This window comes from Nylanderia fulva, unplaced genomic scaffold, assembly GCF_048542155.1.
Source record: "Nylanderia fulva isolate GAGA-0341 unplaced genomic scaffold, ASM4854215v1 Scaffold14, whole genome shotgun sequence".
Taxonomy (NCBI): Eukaryota; Metazoa; Arthropoda; class Insecta; order Hymenoptera; family Formicidae; genus Nylanderia; species Nylanderia fulva.
This window is the reverse complement of record NW_028189622.1, coordinates 4161672-4173289: the sequence shown is the minus strand read 5'-3', so window position 1 is coordinate 4173289 and position 11618 is coordinate 4161672. Positions and strand designations below refer to the sequence as shown.

Below are 11618 nucleotides of genomic sequence, written 5' to 3'. Positions count from 1 at the left end.
GTTTCTTTTTCAAACCGTGATGAAGAAAGCTTCTATTCCCGTTAGTTTCCGTCTACATATATAGCGCTCTATTAAATTGCAATCTATTATGTTTCATTTCATTTTTATGTCATAGTTACATTGACACAAAAGTATATTGTACGTTACTCTGAAGCTTTAACAGCCTCTGTCGACTGATATCTTGTATCAAATTAAATGGCACAAATCCTTCCGTTTATTATCCAATTTTTAACGTCAAAATTTTGTTTTATGAATGCATTTTTATAGAAAAAATACATTTTAAATTGAAAAAAAAAACTTGTATAAATATGAAGAAATATGAAGAAACATGTCATGTCTGTTGTATTTTAAAACATTACTTCTCATTATTATTTAATTATAAAATATTTTATTATATACAAGTTGATCTAATAAATTAACATTTTTTAAGTACGATATGCACGATTTGACGTTTTTTATAAGTAGTCTTCAAACACAAAGCTATGACACTTTGAATTACCAAATTTATACATTTGTATAGATTAAATAATTAAAGAGAGAATAAGAGAGACGATTTTTCATGACAATCAGATAAACGAATATCTCCCGGCGAATTTTATCTCGGGACTCTCTTAACGAAGGAAAGTTCTGCTTCCTTTGTACGCCTCCTCGGTTCGTATTACGATAAGCAATCGAAATCGCAATAAACCGGACCAAGATGTCGCAAGTTACCGAGGGAATAGATATTACCAATGATAGTTGTATTAAACTTACGGGAATCACGGGAAAGTGCTACGTACAAATACGTCGCGTCGCTCGCTAGACGGTTACATACTACGACACGAGTTCGCATCGTAAAAGTACTACCTGAGTGTAACTTGGAGAGCATCGAACAACCATTCTGATAGGTTGTAACAACTTCAAAGTCCCCTCTCAAAGTTCATCTCGGCAGCAATTTCTTGTCGTGAGTGTGCCGTAAGCTCCCGCGCAGTCTCTCTCTCTCTCTCTCTCTCTCTCTCTCTCTCTCTCTCTCTCGCGTGCACGTGCCATATATTTATTGAAAGTACGATGATCTCTATCGGATCACGTTAGTGGTGCAACGGTCGAACTTTACCCGAATCAGAGATTGAAACCGATAGAATTTTCCGTGTGAATTCAAAGTTCACAGAATGAGTTGTATACTTATTCGTGACAAAAAATAATGAGCAAATCTTTCGACGTTATATAGTTATAACGAAATTATGCGTATACTAAGCGAGTTTAATATTTTATTCGGGAGATTTACGTGTTAGAAATTATAAGAAGAAATTATTATTCCACTCTCTGCTTTCTCCCCTTGTGGGATACGCACAATCATAGTGATTGATTAATTATATACAAACTTTGCCGCTATTTGACAATGCACATCATACAGCTTTATCGTGCGGCGTAATATCTGAATAGGAAAATAGGAACGCGCCGTATTAGTTATATCGAACCGTAAAGTATGCGTCAATAATGATCAAACGTAGGATAATTGCAGAAATGTTGTTTGATGCACGATATTTATTTCGCTTATGCTTCAGTTAAATCAAACTGTGCGAAGTGCGGAATAAAAAAAGCAGATGCGCTCAAATTCGATATTGCTATATGTATATACAATTTTGCACGCAATATCTGCGCAAAACATCAAATTTTATGTGTTTTCTCGTCGTATATTTTTCCGCGGTCTTCTTCTAAAATAATCATCTTTGTTACACAGACAGGATCTGTGCACGCGTCTTTCTAATTCGCCGTGACACGTAAATATACGGATTATTATACTTCCTGTCATACATTTCGTACATTTCTTTCGCATCCGGTAATTCGAGAACGATATGGTAATATAACATTTCTCTTAATACAGACAGATAGACATTTTAATTATTGAACAGACATATAGTTTCTCGCATCACGTGCATTTTGCAATATAAAATTTCTCTTTCCTAATTTTCACAAATAACCCGTTTCAGAGTAATAAATCATTATATTTTAATTTGTATATTTATGAATTTTTTCTCATATATATATATATATATATATATATATATATATATATAAGAAAAAATTCATAAATATACAAATTAAAATATAATGATTTATTACTCTGAAACAGGTTATTTGTGAAAATAATATATATATATATATATATATGCATATATCGCGAATTTATAAACACAAAATCATCAATTTGTAATAAAAAGATTTAGCCAATGCATGCACATAATCTGAATCTTGCTTTGTAATTTTAAATGAAAAATAAATGTAAAAATATTACGCGAATGTATGTATGTACATCGGATAATTATTATACAAATTTCAGACGCGGTCGTCAATTTTATTTACATCAATATGTTACGGGATAAAATGCTAGCAATTAAGTGAGTGCGATGATGCAGCCGCATTAATTGAATTGCGCTCACTTTATGCAACTCACTCGTATGTAACGTAATTAGGGTAATACCGGCAAAAAGAGAGGAAAAAGCGACGCATCATTGATTAATGACGATCGTGTTCGAGAACTGTGTTAATATTTTCAAATCATTGAGAAGACAATACATCATCGCGTGCGCATTGCGATTTAATAATACATCTATAGCCTAACACTATTGACTCCGAAATGCATTATTGCATTTGATGATGTTAATATCACTCATGATTAATATTCAATCCGAGGCTATTCGACAGATGCGAATAATTATCATGAATCTTAATTCGATTTCATGACCGCGGCCTTAAATTGTCTAAATTTTACATGAAAATAAAAAATTTCATATCAAATCTTCTCCCACAATCTGATCCAATCCTAACAAGCAAGATGATACAATCTTTATATATCAGATTGAAAAATCTAACGGTCTCCTATACGTGTTTCTAATAAAATGGGAACGAAGCTTTGTGTAATCAATTTGACAAAGAGCAAATACGCAAATATATCTAAATCTGTTACGTAGCTGGATGCTGGGGAATCTAGGTATATTGAACGAGAAAAGTACTCGCAAACAAATGATTTTCACGAGGAAAACTTGTGTTTCCGATCCCTTATGACGAGGAGAGAAATTCTGTCGCGCAATCCCCAACAAAGTGTTAAAGCCACGGGCGATAAATACGAAAGTTGAAAACGCGAGAGCAGCGACTCGAATCGAACCGGATGGATATAAAAAGAAATTACTGGCCTCTCAGACGCACTTGGACCCCCAAACGGTACTAGCGTTCGCGCTTCTTTTCTTTCCCCGAGTTCCAAGCTTGCCTCCCTTCTTTTGCGCGATATTCTCTCGCCATTTCTCCGTATCCATTTTCTCTTTTATTCCAAGTTTTATCTTCGACCTCTTCCTTCTTTTCCCCAAGACTACTCGGGCTATTTCCCGATTCCACTGCTCCACACTCGTAACCTGAATTATAGATGTCCTTCACAGTCTGCCGCAACTCACGGCTTCTACCCTCCGTTTCCGGTCCAGAGTAGGAATGGCATGCTTGAAATTATTTGCATATATGAGCGCAAACGGTAATACTACCGGAAAATTAGACTTTTTCCTACGATCTGAAGTATTCATGGAATTCGAATGTGTGTTATTGACGCAACGTGTCGTAACTATCCACATATCTTTGTATCTCGCTCTCGGATACTCCATTTTATCGGCAAGCCAAAGTTTTCCTTGATATTTCCGTGACAAGCAATCTGACTCCCTCTCTTTTGCCGCGTTAAACAAAGCCAAAGGGAGGAGATATAAAATACAATACGCGATAAGAGCGCGGGACATCTCTCTTATGCAGTTCCCTCGTACAATAATCCCGACATACATCGTAGAATTGATTCAAATTAAACAGGAAGAGAACGGACGCATGTCCGTTGCAATTAATCAAATTATTAAGCCTGGTCGGATTGCAACCAGCACGCGTTGTTGTTGTTTCGCGAATATTCGAACCTAACGATAACGATATATAAACGTATGTAATAGTGATGCAAACACGTGTGAGCGCGAGTCCGAATTTATTTCTCAGAATGTAAATTGATTCGATATGACCTCCGCGCGCGCTTACACACACTACCTAGCATTGCATAATTATCTCTTCGCTGTATTATATGTGAGATAAATTATCGCTACTGGATTCTGCACAGCGATCGTAATATTGCTGGAGATATGCAGAGTAAACATGAAATTTACAATCGGCAAGTATCGAAAACCCGGAAATTCGCGCTCTAAAATGAACGAGCAAACGTGGAACACGCTAAAGTGTATCGTAAGGGAGAATATTATCACCGTTAATGTTATTATGCCGGAAACTGCAGGGAGCGTCTTTGCTCCTCGTGCATCGCGTCATGCACGAAGACGCAATGCGTGGAGTATAAACTTTATAAATTCAGGACGCGCAACTCCCTTGCGCGCGTTGTCTGTTGTGCGCGTCCCGAAGTTGTATATATGTATATATATATATATATATATATATATATATATATATATATATATCACGCGGAATATTTTGGGCAAATTGATATTTATAGCCCCCACGTGCGTTAGTTCCGAATTGAATTTAGCGCATAAATGCTGAAAATATCTCGGTTTCCCGCGCGGGCTCCCAATCCCGCGTATATGTATATATGTTAAGCGACGCAGCTGTACGCGCATTCGCGCGCTACACGTCGGATTTTATTTGACGGAGCCTGAACATACCTCGTATTTATATATATATACGCATATGTGCGTATACAGATATATGTATATCGCATTATACCGCATTATCGCGAAGTACGATTTAATGAAAGAATAATGTTAATAAAACTGACGCACAATAAACGCCGAGCTGTCATGGGTAATTATATTTAGCAACAGAACTGAATTATATTTAGAAGAGAACTGAAAAATAACATTTTTTTATAATAAATTTCCATACGTATATGTCAGTTTAATAATCTAATTGTAAAATTTTTAAAATTTTAATTATAATTTTAAAAATGATTATGATATGTTTTTATTTGTAAGAAAAATTCATAATTAAATTATTTTAAAAATTCAGAAGAAACACCAGCGTGTTTTTTTTTTTTCGTATAATTTCCGAAAGAACGCACCGTGAACGACTCACTTTATGATAAATAATATAATAAACAAGATTTTAATTCGACTCGCAAAATGATTTCTTAATAAATATATATTTTACGATAAAGAATGAGTTGATGGAATTGGACGAGTAATAGATGAGGAGGAAAAGAGAATGGCAGTGAGCCGTTCACGACGCGTCTTCGCACATTTGCGAAATTGCCAGTAGCAGCAGCTTCCGAGGATACGACGTGTCTGCATCCCGATGACGTGCGCGTCCTACGAGTTGCATCTGCAACAGATAGGAGACACTTTAGCCGATACGTTGCGCCAAGTCGCTGACATCTCGAGGATCGATCCGTTCCTTTGAAAGCGTTATTTGCGTTCGCGACACAGAAATGCGACGAAAGTAGAAATCCGTACTTGATATTGATGCAGTGCGACGAAATGTAAAACGAGATTTTTCGAGATAACATTAATTACATCATGCAAAACCTTTGTCTCGACTTTGTGCGAATAAATGATTTTAGAACTCGAGGATTATTCTTGTGACGACTTGTGTCTAGTGTCTTCATATTCACGTTTGCAATTATTATTGTAATCGAGATTAATGCACAATTTATAATGTGTTAAGCGCAAGGTTTTAATAAATAAATGGAAATGGGGAGAGATAGAGAGAATTGCATCTGATATAACAGCAATCATTCCACAATATTTCCAATAATTTTATTGCATTTCCAACTTTACAGATTTAGCGATTATTAATAAATAGTATCGCATTCTGCTGTGCTTTAAAGATGTATGGATTAGCATACATTACATATTGAACAAACATCTTCGATAAAATTCCTAAAATACTTGTACTTTATAATTATACTTATATCGGAATTTGGTAATTAACGACATAATCAGTTATTAAATATTTATATAGAATATTTCGTACTTTAGCTTCTATGCTTCGTAAAATTTTATGCAAAATACGATTATCAATAAAACTAAAAATATATTTCTATATCAAATTTTCAAATATTTCCTGTATAATGATTTAGCCAATCATAGCGAATAAATAAATGGATTTTATTATTTATTATAAAAGACAAAATTTCTTAACAATATGACTATTTCTTTATTTCTTTTTATTATATATAGTTATAAGTTTCTTCTGTAAAAAATATCACGTATATATACATATATGTGATTCAATAAAAATAAAATCAGATATAATATGTTTGTTGAGAAAGAGATAGTTTTAATATAAATTTAAAGTAAAAAAAAATCAGCTCTTATTTTCTCTTTTCTTATAATAACAAATTAATCATTAATCCAACCAATTGTCTCAATCGCAATATCGTCATCGTTAACCAATATAGATAAATCATTATATAACACTCCCGATGAGATCAATCGAGAATAATCGATAAATTACTCAAACTCGAGCGAACGGACAAGGAATCAAGTGGATCTCTCGCATAAATTTCGCGGGAAATGTTCATATACGAATTTCAAAACGTATGTTCGGTTTATCAGCGGTAACTTTGGCCCCTTCATATCTCGCCAATAATTTCCCGCCGAGCGCAAACCTGGTGTCGCTCTTTCCGCCATCCCTCCGAGAACCGGTCGGACCAACCCTCCACCCTTCATCCCCTGCAGAAGATTCTTTACCGCTCTTTCCCGCGGTGCCGTGAGACGTACCTAGGACCCGGGAGAATTTATCCGACAGATAAAAATGTCTCCTGGAGTTTATATAGGTAGAAAGAGAGAGAGAGAGAGAGAGAGTGCGCGAGGAGATTTCAATAAAACCCTCGATTGTAAAGTACAGATAGAGGGAGGCCGTCCGAATGTTACACGGGTCAGTGAAGTTCAGTCGGTACCGTTTCTCCCAGCTCGTTCACCTCCAATGACTGCATACCTCGAGAGAAAACTTCCTTTGCAACGATATCGATGGCAAAGCGAAGTCTTATCTGCTCATCTCGCACGTCTGTGTGAATTGATTTTTCTGAGAGAGAAAGAGAGAGAGAGATTGCTTTTTTATATCGCTATTAAAATGTTAAGATTTATTTATTCTCTGAAAGTAAACTATTTTCTCTTTCCGTTCCTTTAATCATTCAAGAATAATGGTTCTTAAATCGACAAAATTATTACATATACATGCAAAGATTAAGAATGTTACTTAAAGAACGTGTATGTCTGTTGAATCTTTAAAGTGGAATAGAAGATGAAAATATATATATTTCGACAAGATTGAAGTTTGATCATCATCTATGATTTAGACATTACAAATCTCTCGTTTGATTTTCAATAATTGTGATTCAGATGATTATATACTTGATATGAAATGACTAACAATAAGTGCAAATTGTAACAACTGTGACTCGACAAAACATATAAAAATAGAAGAGATTTTCCTTTTTATTTTTCATACATGTATTTTCTCGTCTAATTTGAAAAAGCTGATATTATCCGCGATTAAAATGTATTCGCGATTTGATTTGTATGTATATTCACTGTACAATCTACATATTGCATTTATACACAAGGGTGATCCTCGCACACGTGAGTGCACACGTGTGTCTGCACACACGCGTAGAAGGCGGTCGAGCGCGAAGCGGGTAATTAGTGCGGTGCGTCCGTGCAGTCTCACGCGGGATTAATTACGTAAGCTCGGACACGCGTGTGTAACTCCACATGCACAAGCGTTATACTGCCGCATACGCTTTCGAGTATCGCGCGACTTGAACGGATACATCTCGTGTGTACATATATACACGGTTCGGTAGAACCACGTGACATCACATGCAGATCCGCTCATCCTTGTATGTACACGAGCTTTTCTAAGGTGCGCCATTCTCCCGCATAAAGTACAATATTTCCTCATTAGCAGAAGGATAACTCGGGACCGGTCGCCTTCTCCGTTAATAAGAGACTTGTTTGTCTTGCAGGAAAATTATCTTGCGTTGTGTGTCGGATATCCAGTCGAATAAAACTCGATAAAAAAGAAATAACAAAATGAAAAACAAAATCGATTTGTTAATGATAAAACACTGTACCCTTACATTCGATCATAAATGGCTACGACCGTATTGGTGAGCTGGACTAGCACTTTATGGCACGATTTATAGAGCATTAAACTGGCGCGACTGTGAACAACCACTTCGGGTCGCCCAGTTCGTTTCAGACTCTTTCACGTATGTGTATACACGACGTGTACACGTGCAGAGATACGTATGCGCGCCCCCGGGAAACTCAATCCGGACAGCTATATGTTTCTCCCTGGGAAAAAGCATCCCGTTACGTGTCGCTCTTTTACTGATAAACATCAACCGTAATTTGACGTTGCTTGATGCTTGTCGATTCGGACGTTTCTCACGAACGAATCGATACACGCCAGCAGCCGCAATTTAAATTAGGCAATTTAAAGAAAGCAAAGAGCGACAGAATAATCGATTACTTTTTATTCACACGGACGAATCGCGCAAAATTTATTTCGAATTTTTCCGCAAATATTGTAAAATAAGTTTAATTATATCGTTACAGGTAACTAATTTTTTTCATCAATATTATTGTACTATGGATAATGGATTAATATTGATAATTAATTATTCAAACGATTAAACAATCACGTATAATTATATCGTTTAAGATATTTTCTTACAAGTCTTTTTCTTACATATTTTCAAATTTACACATGTATCAGATCATATTATCATCGGTCGATTTATCCTCGAATTTATAGTTTACTGTGGCGAGGCACAGACATATCCTTCAATCCGCCGTGCAATCACGAAGGATTTCCAGTTATGATAGCTTCGAGCGTGCGCGAGAGTGTTATCAATAGAAAAGCTCTGTCTCTCTCTCTCTCTTTTTTCTTCCATCTTTCTCTCCTTACCATCTTCTCCCCCTCAGTATCAATTTTAGTCTCTACTAGAAATTCACGAACGTTGCGTGGGTGCAAGCGAGGACACAGTCGATCTCTTCGGGAAACTCTTCGGGGCTGAGCTCGCGCTGTATTTCTTCTGGGCGACTTGAGGATTTGGCGCTCTTATTCATCTAGCGATCTCAATCGGCTCGTATTTGGCCGGATACGTAAGGTTCAGTACGTTTTTACGATAGCCGGAAAGATTCGAGGTCCCTTATACTTATTCGACGATTCTTATCGATCCTTATTCTCCTTCTTTTTACGACGCGTTGGTCCTTTTCGACGTATCAGCTCATCATTACTACGTCGACGGCTCTGCGGTAGATTAGAATTTTATATTTTCGTTTTTATATTTCATCGGAGATATATCGGTTATTATGGAAGAACGTCACGTAGTGGACTTTTTATGACAAACATATGACGAACGTAAAAAAAAAAGATTTTTTTTATAATAAAAAGAATGTATCCACGAATATTCCGCGCATCATCTCTTTTCAATTATTACATCTTCGTTTTATACTATTTATAATTCAGTAGCACATTGTCAGTATTTAACTATTATTGTATTTATCGTGTCCCAAAAGTTGCTAATTCAAATGTCTAGAACAATTTTGTTTTTTAAATAATTGTTTGGCACAAATCTCGTAACCGGTATCTTAAGTAGAATTACAATCTCGCCTATAATAGTTAAAACTTTCACGACATAACGACTGTTATCGCATCGTTGGCAGAAATTTCGTCGTTCAGACGCTAAGGGAACGTCAGCCGCGTTAATCAAATTTCCGGCCAACTGAACTCTGTCTGAAGAACTTATCCCTCAGAGACGGGTAGAAATAGATCATAATAACCAACCTGACATTTCCAATATACTAATTATCGGAAAAATGAAAACATTTTGGTTGTTTGCGATATAATAATAAAATTCAGTTATTCGATGTTTATCTTAATAGATGAGATTCCAATGGAATATCCGTTTTAAGAAGACACCAGATACATTAATAAGAATTTGGGACTCTATTAATTTCAATAAAAATTATCTTGCGTGTATATATTAATATTATATATAATATGTATAAATAAATTTTATGTACAGAAAAATTAGTATGTACGATTGCGTATATAAAATAAATGCCCATAATGATTTATATAGCGTTAATATTAAATATAAAAGAATGTGGAATATGAGATGAGATATATCTTGCCCCGATATTACGTTTCGTTTATCGATTTGTGAAGCGAATTTAGTTCGAGGGACACGTATCCTTATCGCCGGTCAGGTACGAGGATTGTGTTTCGATGTACGTGACATATGTAACGAAAATTGACTTTTCTGTCCTTGCTGTCGATGCGATGTAAGCAATGATGAGTTGCCTAGAACAACTGCATTGCTTTCGCGTCACATTTGCAAAAAGATTGATATTACTTCATCGCAATAGAAACGAATATAGCGCGTGTTTAAATTAGAAATTTTGAAAGACATTAAAAAGACAAGAGATGTATCCATATATTTATAGATACATTGTAGTATATTATAAAAATAAAATATAAGAATTAATTCTCATTTCTTAATTCCTAAATTATTTATTCGTTTAAAAATTCTTTTTCTACTGCATTGATATTCAAATATTTTTACTCAATAGAAATAAAATATATAACTATGATGAGCAATAAAGTACCCGATAACAAAATCAATTACGATATCAATCAGCAGATATACATTGGATATAATTGCATGAATATCAAAAGCTTTACTCAATATAAAAATTATTTATAAAATATATTTTCGTTGACGTAATTAATGTATAAAAAATCTGTCAATGGAGATCAAATCATAATTGCACAAATTCATCCGAAATTAATGAAATACTAAATTTATCTGCTTCTAAATAAATAATTTTTCAATTTTTACATATTTATGAAAACAACATTTTTGCCAGAATTAAAATCGAATATAAAGATTTAACGTATTGCAAGTTTTGTCCTTCTCGATAAGCCATTATATAATGATTAATTCTTATAGGGATTTATAAAAAGCACCTGTTCGCTAACCCTTAACTTCGGCAGCGTATTTATGTCGACAGCTGCAAACGTAAGACAGCGATAAGCGACTCGGACCATCGAGGCACGCTCGTCTAGGATGGAGTGAAACGTACGGGAAAGAGACGGCGGCGGAGAGAAGAGGGTGTGAGAGGAATGTTTCAGACTCCATTACTTGAATTGGAGTGGGAATACTCTGGGTGGTCCCTAAACACCCCCTCATATTTCGGACAAACGTTCGCGCCCATCGACCAAGCTAGGAAGCAGTCCTTGCGAGAAGAGAGGTTGCCGCTTTCACTTCGCTGTATATAGGTATATATATGTATATATGTATATGAGAGCACTTTAAATATAAATTCAATTTCATGAAGATCAAATAATGCATTATGCAAAATACATATATATATATATATATATTGAATATGTTATATTTAACAAGCGATATTTTCTTCATGAAATTTATCGTTATAATTACTGATCATTATAAGTTATAATTACTAATTAATTCGTGTTCTAAAACGAAATAATTATATAATAGATACACTCAATTATATTATAATCGAATAGAATATGAGAAAATAGTATATAGATACAGAATACATAAAAAATTGACCTCTATTAATTGAAATATT

General features: G+C 35.0%; 1 protein-coding gene and 1 long non-coding RNA gene across 6 annotated transcripts in view; one reads left to right on the top strand and one right to left on the bottom strand.

Moving 5' to 3' along the window:
• The window catches only part of LOC114929304 (lachesin), a 234769-nt gene that overhangs the window by 94671 nt on the left and 128480 nt on the right, over positions 1-11618 (bottom strand). The gene's annotated exons all lie outside the window — the stretch shown is intronic.
• LOC114929307 (uncharacterized) overlaps positions 1-11618 on the top strand; it is a 245511-nt gene that overhangs the window by 158808 nt on the left and 75085 nt on the right. The window lies entirely within an intron of this gene.